Raw genomic sequence first — 20,784 nt, forward strand, 5'->3', positions numbered from 1 at the left:
CATCGGTCACATGGATGGAGAAGATAAACAGAGTGATGGGAGTAGGGGAATCGGGTCCCTTGTAAGCCCCAGCACTGACTTGGGCCCTTGGCCAACACCCTTCCCTACTCAGAGACTCAGTTTTGCCATCTGAGAAAGGAGATGGTTGACTGACATGGGGTGAATTGTGTCCCTCTTCAAATTCATATGCTGAAGTCCTAACCCCCTAGTTCCTCAGATTGTCCTCTTATTTGGATACAGGGTCTTTACAGAAGTAATTAAATTAAAATAAGGTCATATGTGTGGGATCAAATCCCAAATGACGAATGACCTCATAAAAGGAGGAAATGAGGACACAAGCACATACAGAGAGAAGCCAGCTGGGGACCCAGTCAAGAAAAGATGACCACCTCTCAACCAAAAAGAGAAGGAACCCGCCCTGATGGAACCTTGATGTTGGACTTCTAGCCTCCAGACCTGTGAGAAAATAAATTTTTAATGTTTTAGATCCACAGTCAGTGGTACTTTGTTATGGCAGCCAAAGGAGTTTACTATAGCTGGACATAACAGACATCCAGTTTCTGCTCCAAATGTAACACTGGGATGGATGGGTCCAATTCTGTGGTCCCAAATGAAGAGAATAGGATTCTAATGCCAAGGACAGAACTGGTAGCCAAACACAGAACTGGGACTATTTAGTTTGGGGGATAGAAAATATGGGGAAACATAACCTTCTCATGTCCCATGTGAAAAAGAGACCTTGGTTGGGCCCAATGGGAGGAAACTGGTCTGAGTTCCAGCTGCTACAGCAAACATACCACAGACCTTGTGGCTTAAACAACAAATATTTATTTCACAGAGTTCTGGAAGCTAGAAATCCAAGATCATGTAGATTCGGTTCTTGGTGAGAGTCACTTTCTGGTTGACAAGTGCTCTGTCCTTGCTCTGTCCTCACATGGCAAAGAGAGGGACCATTTTTCCTATGTTTCCTTTCTCATAAGGGCATGAATCCCATGACCTCATCACCTCCCAAAGGCCTTCACTGCCAAATACCGTAATATTGGGAGTTACGTTTCAACATCTGAATTTGGAAAGACACAAGTGATCAGTCCACAGCAGACCCACATACTCTGAATGGAAGCAGCAGGGAGAGAAATGTCAGGTAAGCATGAGGGTGGCATTCTCCAGAGTCATAAGCTTCCCAACTCCAGGAGTATTCAAGTTGGATGGGGTGGGATGATGTGAAAGGCTTATAGCTGAAAGAGGAAAGGCCATGGAGGCAGAAGTTGGTGCAGCATATGAAGTAACATTGGAAAATGTTCTCAGCTGGGAGAAGGCTGTCAAATAAAGCACGGGATTTCCATACTTGGGGATACAGGCAGGGTTTCAGGGCCACATGCAGGGTGGCATAGAATCACAGCCCTGGTCAGAGTTTATACCAACACACCTGTACTCATCCACAGCACAACCCTTTTGAGCATCTGTTGTTCATCAGATATAACACAAGAGACTAATAACACAGCAAGGAAAGGACCCAGTCCCTGCCCTCACACAGTTAATATTCACTAAGTCATTCATTCTTTCCTGAGAGCCTTTCCTGACTGTCTCTTCTAAAATAGCATCCCCTTTCCCTGTTTTACATTTTTGCTTGGGCACTTCTAGCCTCTGACCACATTCTGTATTTGGTGCTGGTTGGATTTTCCAACTCCTTCACTAAGATGAAAGCACCAGACAAAGGGGGGGGGGGGTCTGATTATTTTGCTGATTTATTCACTGTTGTACCCATAACCCAAGAAGTCAGCAAATCACTGACTATGTGCACAGCCCTGGGACAGGCGCAGGGTGAACAGTGGTAAATTTGAAAATCTGGCCTTTGTCTTTATGGCCAAGAAACACACCATCTGAAGGAAATTGAGAAAATAGCAAGAGCTAATATAAATGAGGGCTTTCTGCATGCCAGACACCCTAAGACCTTCCATATCTTATTTCTCTGGATCTGAGTAGCCTCTGTGAAGTCATGTGCTGTCCTTATTCCCGTGTTAGGGAGAGAGAGTACACTGAGGTTCAGAGAGATTAACTCACTTGCTCTGAACTGTACGTTAATAGGCAGCAGTGGGGCTTAAACCCAGTGGGTAGTATGGCTTGGCTCTGACTTTAGAGGTCCTACTAGGGTCCTCCTCCTGCTGTAGCTGCCCCTGCAAGGGGAAGGATTCTTCAAGACCAAGGGAGGTGTCATAATTTAGGGTCTACATCCCCCCTTTTATTGCACAACAGAGCACCTAGGACCATGCCATTCTTCTGCCCAAGTTTCAGAGGCTAGGTGAGCCTCCTCTGGTTCTAGGTTCCCTGGGGCATCCCAGGCCCCTGCAGACATTTAAGGTGAAGCTGGGAGGTGGATGCTACACTGAGGTGGGGGGGCAATGGAGGAGCATGGACTTGTGAGCTGAGGGTCCACAAGCATGCATCCAAAGCCCCTCATGGCATGGGGAGGGTCGGGAAGCAGGTAGCCCGTGGTCTGAAGAGCCCCGTTTGTACTGCAGTCCCTGCCTCACACATGCTAGGGGTATTTTTGTCTGTGGGACTCCAGGCTCAGGTCCTTAATCTCTAACCTGGATCTCTTGAGAACATTCTACCCAGCCAAGAGTCAGACTGAGGGGATTACGTGAAGGGGCTCCCTATTCTGGAAGCTCCTGCAGGACAAATGTGGTGCCTACACCAGGGAGGGAGGGGGTTGATTTCAGAAGGCCGGGAGGATGGTCCTCTGGCAGGACCAAGTCAAATACCCAGAAGGGGAAGTGACACAAGGCATAGAGTTCTGTCCTTCACCCGCACGCCCTCCCATCTGCCTCAACTGGGCCCGTCCAGCCTCCTGCCCCCGGGGGTGGCACTTGCCTGGCATCATAGTCAAACTGCCTGGGAGTGGAGAGTGGGGGCAACTGGCCCCTGATGTTGTATGATGGTGGAACAAACCCTCTCCCTCCTGTAGCCTGGCTGGCAGTTCTGTCCACCTTTGTCTCTGTCTCTCTCCCTTGTCACTGCCCTGTCCCTTCCATGTAACTAAGAGACTTCTAAAAAATGTTTGCTCTGTCTCTTAAATAAAACCTTATGTTGCACATTTTAATCAAAATCTGGTAATGTCAAAGTAACATAAAGTGCTAGGAGGATTTGACACTACATAGGAAGAAGTCAAGAGGAAAACCCACTGGAATGGACAGGCCTGGGTGGGCTCTATGTCATGACCACATTCTTTCAGCTGTTCTGTGCTGTGCAAACTTGAAGTCAGAACTTTCTTTTCTGGCCACTTTGAAGGGAGTGAATGTATAATGATTCAAGTGTCTGAAGGATTTCAAGTTCTCCTCTTTGTAGAGAAATCCCTACAACCCTAAGTGGCTTATCTCCTCCATATAGTGTTGACTGGTTTTCACAGGTCAGTAAAAAAAATAGAATCCCCATCTTTGCCTTACAGAGACCCAGGAGAATTGGAATTTTTAATGCCTTAAATGGAAACATGTCCAAGCTCAAAAATGCTACAAAAAAGAAGAGTCAAGAGAAAGAACAGGTAAGAGAAGGAAACAGGTAACATGCAGTGAGTGGAGACAGGTGGCAAAGTGATCTGGAGCCGCTGGAGGTGGGTGGAGTTGAGGTGGGGGTGGGCTGATGGGGTGGAGCTGAGGTAGGGGTGGGGGTGAGTCCATGGCATAGGACAGCCACAGACTTTGTTGACCTGGGTTCAGAATCCAACTCCACCACTTACTTCTCATTATGAAGCTGGGGTAAAACTTGGCTTTTCTGGGCCTCACCTTCCTTCTCTGTGAATGGGGATCATTACTCTGAACTTCTTGAAACTGTACTTGTTTCCATTTAAGGGATTAAAAACTCCAATTCTCCTGGTCAATTTAAGGCAGAGATGGGGAATCTATTCTTTGTACCTGCTTCTGGGAAACAGTGAATGGTTCACACAAGAGGAAAAGAGAAGATATGAGCCTTCTTTATACCTGGTTTCAGATGGTCTGTTTCTTCATTAGCTGGTGAACTCCTGGGCAGGTGAGAACTAAAAACCACACCCCCACATCCAGAACATGGTAGGTTCTCAGTGAGGATTTGCTGAGGGATAGTAGCCAGCAAGGGAAATAAAGTCCCTTTATTCTACTAGAGGCAGCGAGCAATAGTAAATGAACACCACATATATATTATTGCATAGAAAATTAATAATAAATCATGTATTATTATTAAAATTACTGACAAAGAAATCATGTGTACAGTATAAAGTACAGCCCTTCAGAGTAGCTGAGCCAGTTGGGAAGGAAGGAGCAGTGCTTTAGAGGGGTGACCCCAAACAAATTTTCTGGGATCCAGGCAGATGGTATCACAAGGACAGAGAGGTGCTTTGGTGACAAAGCACTTGACGTGCTGAGAAACAGAAAGGAGCTCAGACTGGCCATGCAGAACCACTCCCATGCTGAGCCCGATCAGTGGCGCATTGACAAAGCACTGGAGGATGCCCCATATCCATCACCCACCTTCTTCCAAAAAATCCAATGTCTCAAGAGACCTCCACATTATCCGGGCATGCAGGCCAGTGGTCATGTGATAGGTAATCTTTCAGATGTTCCAACCATCCTTGTCTCCTAGTAATCACACATTTGTACAGACTCCTCCCTCTGAGTGTCCTGGACTTAGAGACTTGCTCTTGATGCACATTACAGGGCAGAAGTGATGGGATGTCATTTCTGAAATTAGGTTATAAAAAGACTGTGACATCCTTCTTGAAGACTTTCTCATGAATTCTCTCACTCTCACTTGAGCCCTGGGGGAAGCTGGCTGCCATGTTGTGAGGCAGCCCATGGAGAGGTCCATGTGGGGAGAGACCAAGGCCTGCCAAAGATGACAAGAGTGAGCCTGGAAACAGACCCCCCCACACACACACCAGCCATCAGATGAGACTGCAGCCCCACCAGGCAGTCTGATAGCAATGTGTAAGAGACTTGAATCAGAGATCTCCAGCAAAGCCAGAGCAAGATTCCTGACCCAGTCAAACAGGAAGATAATAAATATTTGTTGTTTCAAAATGCTCAATACTTGTTGGGGTGCCTGAGTGGCTCAGTCGATGAAGCATCTGCCTTTGGCTCAGGTCATGATCCTGGAGTCCTGAAACTGAGCCCTGCAATGGTCTCTCTACTCAGTGGGGAGTCTGCTTCTCCCTCTGTCCCACCCCCTTCTTGTGCACTCTCTTTCTATCTCTCTAAAATAAATACTAAATCTTTAAAGAAAAATAAACCTTGGGATTACTTGTTGAAAGCAGAACATAATATACATAATTAACGCAGGTCAGAGTGGCATCAACACTAGTCAGAGCGGCATGGACACTGGTTTGCATTCCCATCCTTGTTACTGCCTACCACCCATTTGGCTAATGCCCTGAAATAATCTCAGCACAAACTGAGGCCAAGGTCAGCATGGGAGAGTAAGTGGGAGGACTAACAAGGATATTCTCTCCAACTGCTACTTAACTGCAAAAGTTGAGCAAGTCACTTAACTTTTCTGAGCCTCAGTTTCCACATGCATGAAGTAGAAATAAATGGTGCCTGGCTCCTTCCCAGGATCATCTGAAGATTTAGTGAGCTGATGGCCATGGACATGCCTCATAGTCTACCAAGCTCTGTGAGGCAGCCACCATGATTGGGCCAATTTTCTCAGCACTGAGAGACCAAGATCAGAGAGGCTTATGGGCTCATCCAAGATCACCAAGCTTCCTCAGGGTGATGTGCCAGGATCTCAGGCCAGAATTCCAGAGAGTCCCAGCAGAGAGGTAAGCCAACAGTGCATTACTGCAGGAGGCATGCCCCTGCCTTCTGGGGTACCTGGCCCTGGCTGGACAGCTCTGCCATGGTGTGTGGCATCTCCACCCCAGGCTATGCTTCTATCTGCTGAAGACACAATGAATCAGTCCCCTTGCCATGCCAGCCCTCCACTCTTCTGAGGCAGGTGATCTAATAGAGGCTTTCCTTGATCCCCAGTTTCCTTGTTCCAGGCCATGTCTTCCTGCTGGTTCTTGAATCCCCTTTATCCTTAACTTTCCTCATTCCCGACATCCACTTATATTCCTATAATACTAAGAGAGTCACACTGTTCTGTTCCTGGCCAACAAACCTTTGCTCAAGTTGTACCCTCCACCTGGAATTCCCTATGTCTTCCTTCTCTGGCCCAACTTGCTAGTCTTCCTCCTTTTCTAATCCCAGAAACACTCTGTGAGGTAGGATTTATTATCCTTGCTCTGTAGATGATAATTAAGGAGCATGCCCAGGAGGATATGAGGATCCTCCTCATATGCCTCATGCCTCAGGAGGCAGCCCTCCTCTGGGTCCATGAGCCCAAACCCTGCACCCTTCACCTCCCCTCTGCCTGGCCAAAGCCTCCCTGCCCTTGGCCTGTCATCTTTTCCTCCCAGCAGGAGTTTATGGACCTCTCCTACCTCCTCATAGTTATTCTCAGTATTATGTACCCTTCATCTTATCACTAGTGATTATTAAATATTTTTGGATCAGAGATGCCCCAATGCAACCAATAAATTCCTCTCTCCAAAATGATCATACATGAGGCAACAACTCACAGAGCTTCCTAGAGCATTGTTCAGGTTGTGCACTGCATAAGGGCATCAGGCCAAGAGTCCTCCAGTAGAGGCTGAAATCCAGCTCACAGGCTACTAAGCAAGCCCTGAGTCCTGGGGCAGGAATCCCATTTTGGTAATGAATGTGCCCAATGAGGAGACCCCTTTTGCAATTACTCCTCCTGAAGATGTTTAGGTTCACCTTTTCCTAATTTGTATAAAGCCCCTCCATGAGCTACTATTGGCCACAGCACACACATATAATTCAAGGGGGAGCAGAAGTCCTGAAGCCTGTCCATGGACCCACCGGAGATCGAATGTTCTTCAGGTTAAGAACTACAGAATCAGTTCCTACTTATAGATGATGGGCCAGTACTAACATGCCCTGTGTTTGGCCAATGGTTTGGGACTCAGAACACATTTCTATAGACACAGTATTCAGAGTGTCAAGGGCCACACACCCCCGAAGCTGCTGACTGCAGTTCAGGAGTCACGATGCACAAATCATGGCTATGGCCAAATGCATTCGAGCTCAGTGTGAGGATAAAAACCAATGGGCCTCAGTCTGTGCCTGGCACATAGTAAATATTCAATATCCTCTCCCCTGCCTCTGGCCCTTGCAGGGGTTGATTCTGTGCTGTGAGGCTGAACTTGGAAGTCTGACAGTATAGAAATGAGCTCTGTAAAACACCATTCAGGAGAGAAACCCCATAAAATGCATGTCATATTCTTCACATCCACATGGTTTTCCAAATTAACCTGACACGGGGAAGATGGGAACCACCTCAGGGCTGTGATGGGATGAGCTGAGTAAGAGGAAAAATGTTGTGGCAAGCCTCAGATGGGTTAGTGAGACAAATGGCTTCTGTAATATTCTCTCTCCAATATCCTGTGAGCCTCTGGGGTGCTGGGCAGAGTGTGGAGGGGCCACGATCACATGCCGTTTCTTCTAGTCCTTATGGTGAGAGTGGATGTTACCCTGCTTAGGAGACACTGAAGGCCAAGGCTTCCACGTGGCCCCAAAGTCACACACTAATGCATAGGACAGAACTGGATCCCTGGCTCACCAGGACTCCCCCTGCTTGGCTCAGGGCACAGATCCTGGAGTCAGACTGGCTGGCTTCAAATCCCAGCTCTGGGGGTCCCTGGGTGGCTCAGTGGTTGAGGATCTGCCTTTGGCTCAGGTCATGATCCCAGGGTCTTGGGATAAAGTCCCACATCGGGCTCCCTGCAGGGAGCCTGCTTCTCTCTCTGCCTATGTCTCTGCCTCTCTCTCTGTGTCTCTCATGAATAAATAAATAAAATCTTAAAAAAAAAAACATTCTTCAAATCCCCACTCTTCCATCTCCTAACTGTGTGAGTTGGGACGAGCCCCCTGCCCTCTGTGGAGATAACTGTGGTACCCACCTCAGAGGGCCGCTGGCTGGTTCATCTCTGGAAGTGTTCAGAGCAGGGCCTGGCACTTAGGGACTGTTCACTTCACTTTTATTGCTGTTACTTCTATCACTGCACTCTGGAAGCCTGTGCTTTGACAGTGGTGTGCGCAGGGAAGCCGAGGGTGTAAGAGAACACTTGCTACCATCAGCCCCGAACGCCACCCGCCCATCCACAATTCCCATCTGTGCTCTCAGGAACACGCCGGTTGTTTGTCAGCAAATGCCCTTTCCTGTTGAGGAGATGTTGACACAGAGAAAAGTGAGCTGCTTCTGGCAGGACACAGCCAGGCAGAAAACTGGCTCTGGGGGTTGGTAATGGCCCTGGGGGTGGCAGGGAGGGAGGACGGATGCAGAGACCACATAGTTGTGAACTCCGAGGCCTTCTTCATCCCCTCCTCAGTGGGCTATCTCCTAGCCGAGCCTACATCATGTGGGGGAGGTTGGCTTGGCAAACCCCAGGAGCAGCCAGTGCAGAGCATGAGGAGGTACCACAGAGCAAACCCATTAAAGGAGTTGCATACTGAGAAATCCCATTTCCCACAGTGCAAGAGTGCCTGGAATATGATGGAAAAGCCATCAGAGTCAGAGATGTGGGACCTGGAGCCAGCTTGTGTCCTGCCATTAATCAGACTGCTGTGTGGCCTCAGTCCAGTCTTCTAGCCTCTCTGGGCCTCAGGTGCCTCCGCCCAACAATGTAGGGGCTGGACCAGAGCCGGACCAGGGCCCTTGCAGATGGGACTGATGAATTTTTTAAGAGAACAAGAATCTATGTCGTATATTAACTCTTAACTCTTTCCCTGAATCCTTCCATTTGCTCATTTATCCGCTCAATTCCACCAAGTCCAACTGGGTGTCCCAGAGGCCCCCTCACCCCTCAAAACCCTAAACTGAGCCAGTGTGTCCTCAGCGATCCCAAATGCCTGGGAATTCAGTGTGTTGCCCTCAGATACCTGCTGCAATGGTGTGAATGTTTCTGTCTCCCCAGAATTCACAAGTTGGAATCCTAACCCTCATGTGCTGGTGTTAGGAGATAGGGCCTTCGGGAGGTGCTTAAGCCATGAGTGGGGAACCCTCATGGATGGGGCCAATGGCCTTATAAGAGACCCTGCAGTGCTTCCCCTTCTGCCACACGTGGACACTACAAGAGGTTGGCCTGGGAGGGAGCCCTCATCCCATCATGCTGGCACCATGATCTTGCACTTCCAGCCTCCAAACAGTGAGAAATAACTCTCTGATGTTTATAACCTATCCAGCTTGTGGGGCTTTGTTTTGCTGCTGGAAAGAACCAAGAGACTTCCTAAAACCAGGATTTCCTGTTGGGTGGGATCTCTGTTTTGCTCTGAACCCCAAGGTACATGGGTCTTCCTCTTCACTGGTTTCTTTAAAATATCCACTCATCATTACCATTTCATCAGTCTGGATCATTAAGATTGGTAAAGGCAGGTTATGGGGAGTGTCATCTGACAAGCAAATGGCCTTAGTTTCCTGATTTCACCCAATCTTCTCTCCCCACTGCTTTATCATGACCATAAACCCCAATTTCTCTGCCTCTTTGGGCACAGTAGCCTCGCCTTCCCCCAAAGCCTGGCCTTTGGCCACACACTGACGTTGGAAATACATATGGGGCACCTTTTACTGGCAAACTTGCAAAACCAGATCCATGGGAGGGAACATGCTCAGTGGTAAAAAGGTCTTCTTTATAAAGATACTCTGTCTTCTACAGCACAGGTAGTAATGTCTCTGACATTGGCTGTAGAAATGTTGTTCTAGATAGGGCTTCTGAGGCACCGGAAATAAAAGCAAAAATGAACATCTGGGACTTCATCAAGATAAAAAGCTTCGGCACAGTGAAGGTAACATCAACAAAACCAAAAGACGGGGTGCCTGGGTGATTCAGTTGGTTAAGTGTTTTCGGCTCAGGGCAAGATCTCAGGGTCCTGGGACTGAGCTCTGCATCAGGCTCCCTGTTCAGCAGGGAGCCTGCCTCTCTCTCTCCCTCTGCCCCTCCCCCTGCCTCTCTCTATCTCTCTCTCCCTCTGCCTCTCCCCTTGTACAATCTCTCTCTCTCTCTCTGTCAAATAAATAAAAATCTTTAAAAAAAAAAACCTCCAAAGACAACCTACAAAATGGGAGAAGATATTTGCAAATGACATACCTGATAAAGGGTTAGTATCCAAAATATATAAAGAACTTTTACAACTCAACACCCCCAAAATAAATAATCTGATTAAAAATGGGCAGAAGATATGAACAGACATTTCCCCAAAGAAGACCAACAGATGGCCAACAGACACATGAAAAGATGCTCATTATCACTCATCATCAGGGAAATGCAAATCAGAAACCACAATGAGGTATCACCTCACACCTGTCAGAACGGCTGAAATAAAATCACAAGAAACAAGTTAGTCGTGAGGATGTAGAGGAAAAAGGAACCCTCAGGCATTGTTGGTGGGAATGCGAAGTGGTGCAGCCACAATGGAAAACAGTATGTGGGCTCCTCAAAAAAACTAGAAATAGAGCTACCCTACGATCCAGTAACTGCACTATGGGGTATTTACCCCCCAAATACAAGAAACACTAATTTGAAAGGATACGTGCACCCTTCTGTTTATTGTAGCATTATTTACAACAGCCAGATTTTGAAAACAGCCCAAATGTCTATCAACAGATGAATGGAAAAAGAAGTGGTAGATATATATACAATAGACTATTACTCAGCCACTAAAGGAATGAAATCTTGCCATTTGCAACAATGTGGATGGAGCTGGAGAGTGTAATACCAAGTGAAATAAGTCAGAGAAAGACAAAGACCTATAATTTCACTCCTATGGGGAATTTAAGAAACAAGACAAATAAAGGATAAAAGAGACAAACCAAAAAACACTCTTAACTATAGAGAACAAACTGATGGTTCCAGGGGGGATGGGTGAAACAGGTGAAGGGGATTAAGAGTACTCTATCTATCATGATAAGCATGGAGTGATGTATGGAATTGTTGAATCACTACATTGTCACCTGAAACTAATGTAACAGGCTGAAATTAAAATGAAAACCTTTTTAAAAAAGGTATGCTCCCTTTTAGAGGATCATTCTGGACTTAAAGCAGCAAAAAATAGTTTCCTATAGGTGCCTGGGTAGCACAGTTGTTTAAGCAACTGAGTCTTCATTTCCACTCAGGTTGTGATCTCAGAGTCCTGAGATGGAGCCCTACGTGGGCTCCACACTCTGCATGGAGTCTGCTTGGAATCCTCTCTTCCTCTCCCTCTCCCTCTCCCTCTGCCCCTCCCCACTCTCATTCTTTAAAATAAGCAAATAAATGTTTAAAAAATAATTTCCTTCATTGCACATGTATTGATGAGCATCTAACCAAGCACCAGGAACTGAGCTGGATGCCACATGGATATGGAACGCTGCAAGAAGTCCTAAGTCTCAAGCTATGCTATCTGATACATTAGCCATTAGCTAGATGTGGTTATTTAACTTTCAATTAATTACCATTAAATCAAATTTACAATTTAGTTGCTTCAGTTCCTTAGCCAAATTTCAAGTGCTCAACAGTCACATGTAGCTGGTGGTTACCGAACTGGACGGCGTAAATGCGAAACAGTTCCACCATCACAGAAAGGTTCTACTGGACAGCTCTGGTCCAGAACAAATAATGAGAAAGGAAAGAGAAAGCAGAGCCAACTGGGAGGCAAAGCATGAAGCACTGCTGAAGAGGCGTCCTCCTTAGCTCCACATTACTGCCCAACTGCTCCACAGGTAGGAACTACTGGTAAAGTTCAATGGCAGAGGTGCCTATTGAGAGTTGGCAGTTTGTCTTTTTCAGCCTTAAAGCAAGATGGGAGTACCATCTACGCAGCTGGATACAAATTCTCTCCATCCTGAGGGGTTCAACATAGATGCCTCCTCTTCCCAGGTGCTTCCGCCCTTAACTTCTGAGCTCTTCATCTTTTTGCCCTGGCCACATCCACAGACATCCTACCCTGGATCCCAATCATATATGTACATGTTTTACGGTCCCTCCTACTAGCTGCAAGCAACTTCCCTACCCTCAGTTCCTAGCACAGCAATTTAATAACTGAATGAATAAATGAGTCCATGAAAAATGAGTAAGTGAATGAATGAAAGCACACACAGTGGCCCATTCCACTGTGGGTTTAGTCCAGATCTGGTTTCTCTGTTGGAAACCTATCCATTCAATGGATTTCGTATCCGTTGAACTTGGAAAGGCTGGAGTTCTATGTCAGCTGTTTAGTTACTATCTCTTTAACCTCAGAAAGCTGTTGGAAAAGGAGATTCACAGGACTTAGGCACCTCTAATCACCCAGTACAAAACTCACACAACCATGCACTTTTCGCTAGACAAAAATAACACTCATGCGTCACCTTTTTTCTCCAATAAAGGGGATGGCTTTGCATGCACAAAAACATCCTGACTCTTCTCCTCACCCCATCTTCTTCCTATTTCTGTTCCTTCCAGACCTGGAGAAGTGTCCTTTTTGCTTGTTGAGCCAACTCTTCCCACTTGATCCAATCAATCCACCTGCCTGTGGATTGTTACTGATCCATCAATCACTGACCCCTCCCTTGCCCAATCTTGCATTTATGATTGCCCGTGATTGGTCTTCCATAAATTCAGATAGAGGATGCTGATCTCTTAACCTCTTTCTACATGTCCTGAATCCACCTGAATGACCCTCGTTCAAACCCTAACCATGACCCTTTCTTTTTCACCATCAGACCTCTTCAAAGATGCGCTGTTTCTTCACCAACCACTTACTCAGAAATCTGACTCTATCCCTCATCTATTAACACTTCTTTCAGAAGGAATCACTGTCCTTATTCTCACGATCCACATCATCTAATTTCCCAAATCCCTCCTTCTTGGCTGTTGGTTCAGAATGGAAAGAGGGACAAGTAGGGCAAAGTGAGTATGTTTTGTTAAGGTGATGAGGTATTTTAGAATGATGAAAATTAACATAAAAGTCCAGATTTGCCCTCTCTGTGACAGATGAGATCTGGCAACACTGGGCTTCCATTGCCACTGGACAGCAATCGGCAGAAGCAGTGGTGTCTCCCATTAGAGAAACTAGATCTTGCCAGTTCCCACAAGCCCTACTAATCCCTACTGTCTCACATGGGTCTCATTACTCCTTTGCAATATTTGCCAGGCCCCTGTAGACATGTGGGTTTGTACCTCCTGGACTATAAAGTTTCAAACTTATGATAGTTTTTTTTTTTCCCTTGTGGTTATTTTAAAATGAAAGTGTTTCAATACTTCCAAAGATATAGTAATAAAAATCTAACTGTCACAGAAGCTCACGAGATTGGGCTTTTCTTCCCCTATCACCTACACCACCATTGCCAGTTTTCTTATACATCATAGCTTTTTTTTTTTTTTTTTTAATCACTTATACATGAGTAAAAGAAAGCACAGGGTCACTTCTTTAAGGACTCTGTTTTGAGCTCTGAGAGCTTTTCCTGTGAGCTGGTGCCTTGTCTCAGTGCCTGAAGATCACAGTAAAGTGTAGGGTTTAACCTGGTCCTGCTCACATGTAGCCTTCATAAGGCCCACTTGCATGGCCACCTCTTCATCCTGAAACACTCTCCAAACCCCTTGGTGAGCTAATGTATTCAGTGGATTTGATTGCTTGCTCCATTTCCTTCCTTCCTTCATTCATTCATTCATTCATTCATTCATTCATCATATCAATTATTCATTCCTTTATTCACTACAATTTTACTGAGACTACACTGTATTCCGGATCCCGTGCTAGGCAGAGGGAAAACATACATTTGCTTACACTCTTTTATAGTACGTACATTACACTGCCTTCAGTACATTAATATGTGTTCCAGTCTTAGCACCAGGGTTTGGAACCAGAGTCCAAACTGTGTTCCAGGCACCAAGCTAGGGAAACACAGCAGGAAGGCCACATAAATGCTTAGGAAATTCGATTGAGCCAGTGGACATAAAGCTGGAGAAGATGAAAGCTCATAACCTCATAGAAATTAACCTCAAGGCCCTAGGCTGCCTCATCAAAGGCCATCTCAGATGAGGTATCATGAGTCACTGCAGGAAGGCAGGAAGAGTACCACCATCAAGGTGCTGTTTGTGGCTTCCTCAATGACCTTCCAGCTACTCCTACCGCCCAAAAGATACTCTCTCCCTGATTTCTCAAGCCAGAGGTGACATTCTTGTGGGGACAGCCATGTGATGTCCTGAATGACTTTGCATATGGTTCTCCCAATCCTTACAGTATGCAGTTCTCAATTACATGTGTTTTTTTTTTCTACCCTGGAATGAAAGGCATATCTGTGTCAGATCTGCTCAGTGAAGAAGACAGGAAATGAAATGAAATTTGCAGACAAGATGCTACTTACTCATTTTTCCATTTTGAAGACTATGGTTGAAGAGAGGAAAATATTCTGAGAAGTTGCGCATGTCCTTTGTGCTTAAATCAAGATTGTTGCTGGGCAATAATTGGCCTCTGTCTACAAGTGTTTTTGGTGGGATATCCAGGCCTCTTTGCAGACATGATTTCAGTTAAGTGGGAAAGTACATTATGAAATACGCCCAAGGAGGAAAGAGGATTCTCCAGTGATATACTGTGACCTCATCCAAGCATCTCTAGGTAGTGAGGAAATTTCCACTATATACAGAGTATATAGAGAGTATATACAGAGTAGGATTAGTATCCTACTCTCTAATAATATAAATTTAGAAGTAACCCTCATGTTTGCTAAACACTTAGCCTTCCCAGTAACTTCACAAGTGCACCATATTCAAAGACATTGCCAAAGCTAGATCCGCACATGGGCTGAGTGGGAAGTACCTATGGGGTGTCATCTAAGGGAAACTGCATGCTTTCCTTCCCATCTCTGTCTGCTGCAAGCATCTATTCTATAGGAGGCTGTGGTGCCTAGAATGTTCAACCATAGATTTTCTTCTACAAGGCCTTCCTAAAGGGACAAATTGATTTTTTTTTTTTATTGTCTGGTGACATTATATGGAGAAAAAAAAAGGTATCCTAAATGAAAGAATGAATTAACTTTTTTATTATGATGTAAAAGATATGGGTCCTGGAAGAAGAGAGATCTCAATTCGAATATAGATAATAATACTTTTCTCACATAGCTGTCATGTGGATTAAATGAGGTCGTGCGTGGAGAGTACTAGTCATTTTCAGAGCTGAATAAAACAGACATTTACTGGGTTTGCTATAGGTATCAAACACTGTTCTGAGCCCTCTACACATATTGACTCACTGACTCCTCAAGAAAACCTTGTAAAGTGGTGCTGTTCTAATCCTTATTACAGAGATCACAAAACTGAGACCCAGAGGAGTTAAGAAAAGTGCCCAGGATCACGTAACTCATCAGAGTTGGAACTTCCAGAGAGGCCAGGTAACCAACACATAGTAAGTGACTTTGTTTATATTCTTGGGAAAGACCCAGCACTGGCTATAGATATGGGGAGTAGGTAACTGATGGGAACACCTATGTGGAGGTGATGGGAAAGACAAGGTCAATGTAGTAGAAGCAAGGGAGGTGGGGGAAGAGCAATATGTGGGGTCCAGTAGTGAGAAGGGGGCTGGGTACTCTGGGTGAGACTTGGCGGTGGGTACCTGGAGGTTTAGAAAAAAGGAGAAGAGAAGGAGGAAGACAAAGGATGTGTAGTAATCCACAGAAGAGGACAAGGAGCTATGATAAAGTGAACAATTTCTCAAGGTCAGCCTAGCTGGCAACATACTGCTCCACAAGGTCAATGGTGCAATTTTACGAGACCATGTTCCCATTTGGTGAGCTGATCAAGGGGTACAGTGTGGCAGTTCTAATTTGCTGAGGGACTTCCAGTGAAACGCTATTCCTCTCTGTCCCTCCAGTCACTGACACTTATGACCCCAGTGAAATTTAGAATATCACTGAATCATCAATCAGAGATGAATACTGGAGTTCTGGTTCAATCATAGAGTAGCTGCATTAACTCAGCTTCTCTTGTTTGTTGAATGTGGGCCTTCATACCTTGCCTGCCTCCCTGCATCAAACATTAAAACAAATAAAATGAAGGTGAATACATTTGGAATGTGGGAATGTGGTGTTCCAGGAACTTGTTCAAGCAAACTGGTAGGTACAGAGCGTCTGCACTGTGCCAGGTCTGGCTATGCACTGGGGATACAGCACTGAGCAAAGTGGTTCTCAAGCAGGAAGACAACTACTACATGAATAATTACTTGAGTACAGTTGTGATGAACACTATGAAGGGAAGATCTCATGTACGCCAAGATTGTACACTTTGGGACAAGCCACGATCTGAGTTGAATCCTATCTTGAGACTTCATAATTGGGAGGTTTTTTTCCACTTCCCATTATATAAATCACTGAGTCTCAGGGCTCCTATTTCTCAAATGCAAGAGTCTTGAAGAGTGGTAGGAGAATGAGATGATAAGCAGAGGACTTGATACATAATAGGATCAATAAATAGTTGTAATTTATTTTCCATAATGGCTATAACAACAGTGACAATGACAACTATGATGGTAATGGTGAGAGAAGTAATGTTAATGGTGTGATGGTGATGATGGTGAGAGTGAGGATGATGGTGACAGTGGTGATGATGGTGGTGACGGTAATGATGGTGATGGCAATGATATTGCTGATGATGGTGATGGTGAGGATGATGATAGTGGTGATGATGATGATGGTTATGATACTGATGATGATGGTAGCAGTGAGGGTGAGGAGGAGGATGTTAAAGATGATGATATTGATGATGATGGGATAACAATGATAGTGAGGGTAGCGATGATGGTAGTGATGATGGTAACAGTGATAATGGTGATCACTCTTATGATGGAATGAGGTTGATGGTGATGGTAATAATGATGGTGAGGATAATGATGGTGATGATGGTGATAATATTGATGGGGCAATGATGGTAATGGTGAGGGTGATAATACTGACAGGGGCAATGATGGTGACGGTAATGGTGAGGATGGAAGTAATGCTTGTCAGGCTCTGACCATAGCTGGTCCTACTCTCCCCACCATAGAGGACACATAGGGGTTATTCTGCAAGTGAGTTTGGAATTTGAAGCCACGTGGGCACCCTGCTCTGGCTGTCAGGTTCCAGAAAGAGCAGAATGGCATTTCCACACTGCTTTTTCTCCAGCTACATTTCTTCTCCTGGCCTCTACTCATACAAGCGTCACCTCATCCTGAGGAAATGCCAGACTCTTTGAGGTGAGCAGAGCCTAGGGAGGCGGGGGCAGGAGCATCTCTAAAGGTCAGGATGACTCAGCCATCCTCTGAGAAGCCGCGGGTGATCCGGGAGGGTGATGCTGTCAGCACAAGGGAAGACTAGAGCTCTCTCCACCACTCTCCATCACGGCTCAGAAGCTTGACTCACCATTTCTTTCCCTTCTTCGGCAAGTCTAATGAGGGAATGTGGATGATTTATATTGTTGAGCTGCAGCTGATGGTTCGCTTCCAAAATGATGGAGCAAATTCCTCGATATTTGCCTGGAAAAATCTCCCAGGAGGTACAGTCTGGAAAGCAAATAGGTGCCCATGAAGCAGCATGGTGGCCCACTAGCCAACCTGCCCTGACCACTGGACAGAGTCTGGGGAAAGAGAATGGGAAGCTGCTCCTTCCAGAGTAGCACAGGAGGCTATCCCTGAATATAGAACGGCTGTTTTTTGAGGAATGGAAGCTGGTAACACTTAGGGAGATGCTAGGAAGGAGGAATCTAGTGCAGAACAGTCTGGTCAGCAATCCAAGTCAGTTGGCTGGTCTTGCTTTTACATAGTTGAATTGGACACCCTCTAACTGGCGGCACTGGCAGCCTTGCCATCGTCCTCTATTGTCCTGTGTAGGCTGGTCCACACACCTATCATATCAGCCTGGCTCTTGTAGACACCTGAGTTTTTAGCCCCTGGGCTAGCTGATTTTAAGGATCCCTTCTGCCCCTAGAGTCCAAGGTTCTCAGAAACAAGCACCTGCAAATCAACAGGTATGGATTCTAATCCTGATCTGGCCACCAACAAGCAGTGTGACCCCCACCAGGTCCCTGGAACCTCCCTTTATCCATCCAATATTTCCAGAGCCTAGTAAGTACCCTTTGGTGATTTCCCAAACTATTTTTTTAGCGTTGCATTACTGTAATAAACTGATTTGTTTGCTTTTGCTTTTTGCTTATATGCTAGTTAATGTCCTAATGCTAGAAACTCAGCAGTGAACCACATGGTTGCGTTCTCTTATCTTATGGAATTATCTGCTAGAGGGAGAGGGGCACAGAAAAAGGTGAACTAAACTCTCAAGCTGATACATAATAACACGTGCTGTGAAGTAAAAGGACAGGATCCTTAGAGTGGAGGACAGCAAGAGGCAAGTGAATTTATCTAGATGACCATGTCAAAGAAGGGCTTTTTTTGTTTTTTAAGAAATGATATTTAAATTGAGACAAGAGGGATTAGGTAAGAGTTATCCAGGTAAGAAGAGAGTCATCCAGATAAGAGGAATAGTACATAAGGAGGCTCAGAGGCAAGGAAGGACTTGACATTTCTCTGCCGCATTTTCCTACAGTATAATTCAACATTAAAATACTACATTATAAAAAGTGTGATCTGTTCCTACAAGTTAACTCTAATTCACACCCTAGGGGAAGTGAATTACTATTTGCAGCTTCTAATCAGGAACCAACGCTTCAGGATGATAAACCAGGGTATGAACTGCCCTAATTTGGAATCAACACGTTCAGAGGTGGTTACTTAACATTGAAAATATCTCTGTGTAAATTTGCACCACAGGGTTTGCTGGTTTGCATAACGCCTGTGAGAAGTAAGTTTTCATGGGTGGTATTTACATTGGAATCTGACAAGCCCAACAAGTCAGGGCATCCTTGCTGCGTGGAAAATCCAGGGCTACACAGTCCAACCGAACTTTTCGTAATGAAGGAAATGTTCTAGATCTGTGCTGTCAATATGGTGTCACCAGCTACACGAGGCTGTTGAGCACCTGGAATACAGCTAGGGTGATGGAGAAATCAAAATTTTTTTAAAAGATTTTATTTATTTATTCATGAGAGACAGAGAGAGAGAGAGAGAGAGAGAGAGAGAGGCAGAGACACAGGCGGAAGCAGGCTCCATGCAGGGAGCCCGACGTGGGACTCGATCCCCAGTCTCGAGGATCATACCCTGGGCTGAAGGCGGACTAAACCAGAGCCACCCAGGCTGCCCAAGAAATCAAATTTTTAATTGTATTCAGTTTTAGTTAATTTAAATGTAAATAGCCATATGTGGCTAATGGCTGTCCTCCAAGACAGTACAGGTCCAGAGCCTGGCTAATCCATCTTCTATCCCCTTCATGGAAGGCTGCCCCATCTGACTGGACCACAAGGCTGGCAAGTCCTGCTTCGAAGAGCTGAAGTGAAGGGTCAGCAAATTAGTGTCTCAGATGGATCTGCCCATGAGTCTCTCATCCTCCTCTGACTAGTGGACTTGGCAGGGCATGGTCTTCCCAGGGCTTGGCAAAAGCTTAAGAGGACACGCATGTTCAAACATGCATGCTTATCCCAAGCCCCCTGAGTGCATCACATCTGCTGACATCTCATAGTATCTATTGATCAGAAGCAAGTCACATGACTATGCCCAGATGAAAGGGACAGGAAAGTCTACTTTGTCCATGATAAGGACAATGAGGCCACACGGTTTCATTTCTATCTCAAGAAGGCTTCAAAAGACCCTCTCAACAGAGGAGGGAGGTCAGTAGCTTGAAAGTCATCATAATAGCTAATATATGTTCAAAACATACCATTTGCCACACCAATGATTTAGTGCATCTTACGAATTAAGTCATTCAACCCGAACAAAACGCCCATGCACTGTGAGACCAACACTGCTATTAATCCAGTGTTAGAGGAGGAGGCTCAGAGAGGTGAAGTAACTTGTCCAAGGTTACAGAGCAAGGAATCAACTGATCTGGGATTCACTCGCAAGCAGTGCTCTGAGGCAGTGGTTCTCACCAGGGATGGGGATGACCGTAGTGGGCAGAGGGGTGAAAGAAGGATTTGTGCTCCCCCAGGAGCTATTTGGCAAATGTGAGAATATTTCTGGCTGGTGGAGGTGCTGCTAGCATCTGAGAGAGGCTGTGGGTGTTGCTAAACATCCTACAATACATAGGACTGTCCTCCCTATAACAGAATTATCAGTCTGGAAAGATGCATAGTGCTGAGGCTGAAAAGCCATGGCGACTCAGGAAGACCCAGAAAGAATGACATAGGGGAGTCACTGTCCAGGACCGCAGTGCTGATTAAGTCAGATGCTGCTCATAGGCCCAGGGGCACCTTAATGTTTCAGGGGAAGGAAGGGACAGAGTGGGGGGTGGTGTTGGGGGAGGATTGGGGGGGTGGGTGTGGTGTTCCTTAGCTCTGGGAATGACAGCTCTGCCCACAAGATGGCACCAGTAAGTGACGATACCAGTTCATGATGTCCACGTGCTCTTCTGTGTTTTTTTTTTCTTTGATTTAATTTTTCATTTTGATGGAGATTATGCTATTTTAACCTGTTCGGGCAAAAATACTCCATGACTCATGTGTCATGACTTCATAGTTGATTTCATGAGTTTCCAATCAAGGATCATTTTTTCTCTCTTTGGGGAGTTTGGGGATCAGAGCCTGCCCGCTCCTCACTGTCCTGACCCCAATTCCACACCTAGCACGACGTCCAATAAACACCTGGGTAAATGGTTCAGATTTAC

The 20,784-nt window shown here is 45.6% G+C and overlaps 1 protein-coding gene and 2 long non-coding RNA genes across 4 annotated transcripts in view; 2 read left to right on the forward strand and 1 right to left on the reverse strand.

Annotated features, from left to right (window-relative positions):
• Positions 1-20,784, reverse strand: part of KCNQ3 (potassium voltage-gated channel subfamily Q member 3) — a 297,245-nt gene that overhangs the window by 166,252 nt on the left and 110,209 nt on the right. The gene's annotated exons all lie outside the window — the stretch shown is intronic.
• LOC144282895 (uncharacterized) lies at positions 346-5,211 on the forward strand. Of its 2 annotated transcripts, none has more exons than XR_013351309.1 (5): positions 346-458; positions 981-1,141; positions 3,446-3,538; positions 3,846-4,023; positions 4,720-5,211. It is a non-coding gene; the product is annotated as an uncharacterized LOC144282895 (long non-coding RNA). The 2 variants fall into 2 exon arrangements; XR_013351310.1 differs by having other exon boundaries at positions 3,881-4,023.
• The window catches only part of LOC144282896 (uncharacterized), a 28,460-nt gene continuing 22,945 nt past the window's right edge, over positions 15,270-20,784 (forward strand). The window contains exon 1 of the long non-coding RNA XR_013351312.1: positions 15,270-15,449. This is a non-coding gene — a long non-coding RNA (uncharacterized LOC144282896). The remainder of the gene's footprint in view (positions 15,450-20,784) is intronic.

This window comes from Canis aureus, chromosome 14 (assembly GCF_053574225.1).
Source record: "Canis aureus isolate CA01 chromosome 14, VMU_Caureus_v.1.0, whole genome shotgun sequence".
Lineage (NCBI taxonomy): Eukaryota > Metazoa > Chordata > Mammalia > Carnivora > Canidae > Canis > Canis aureus.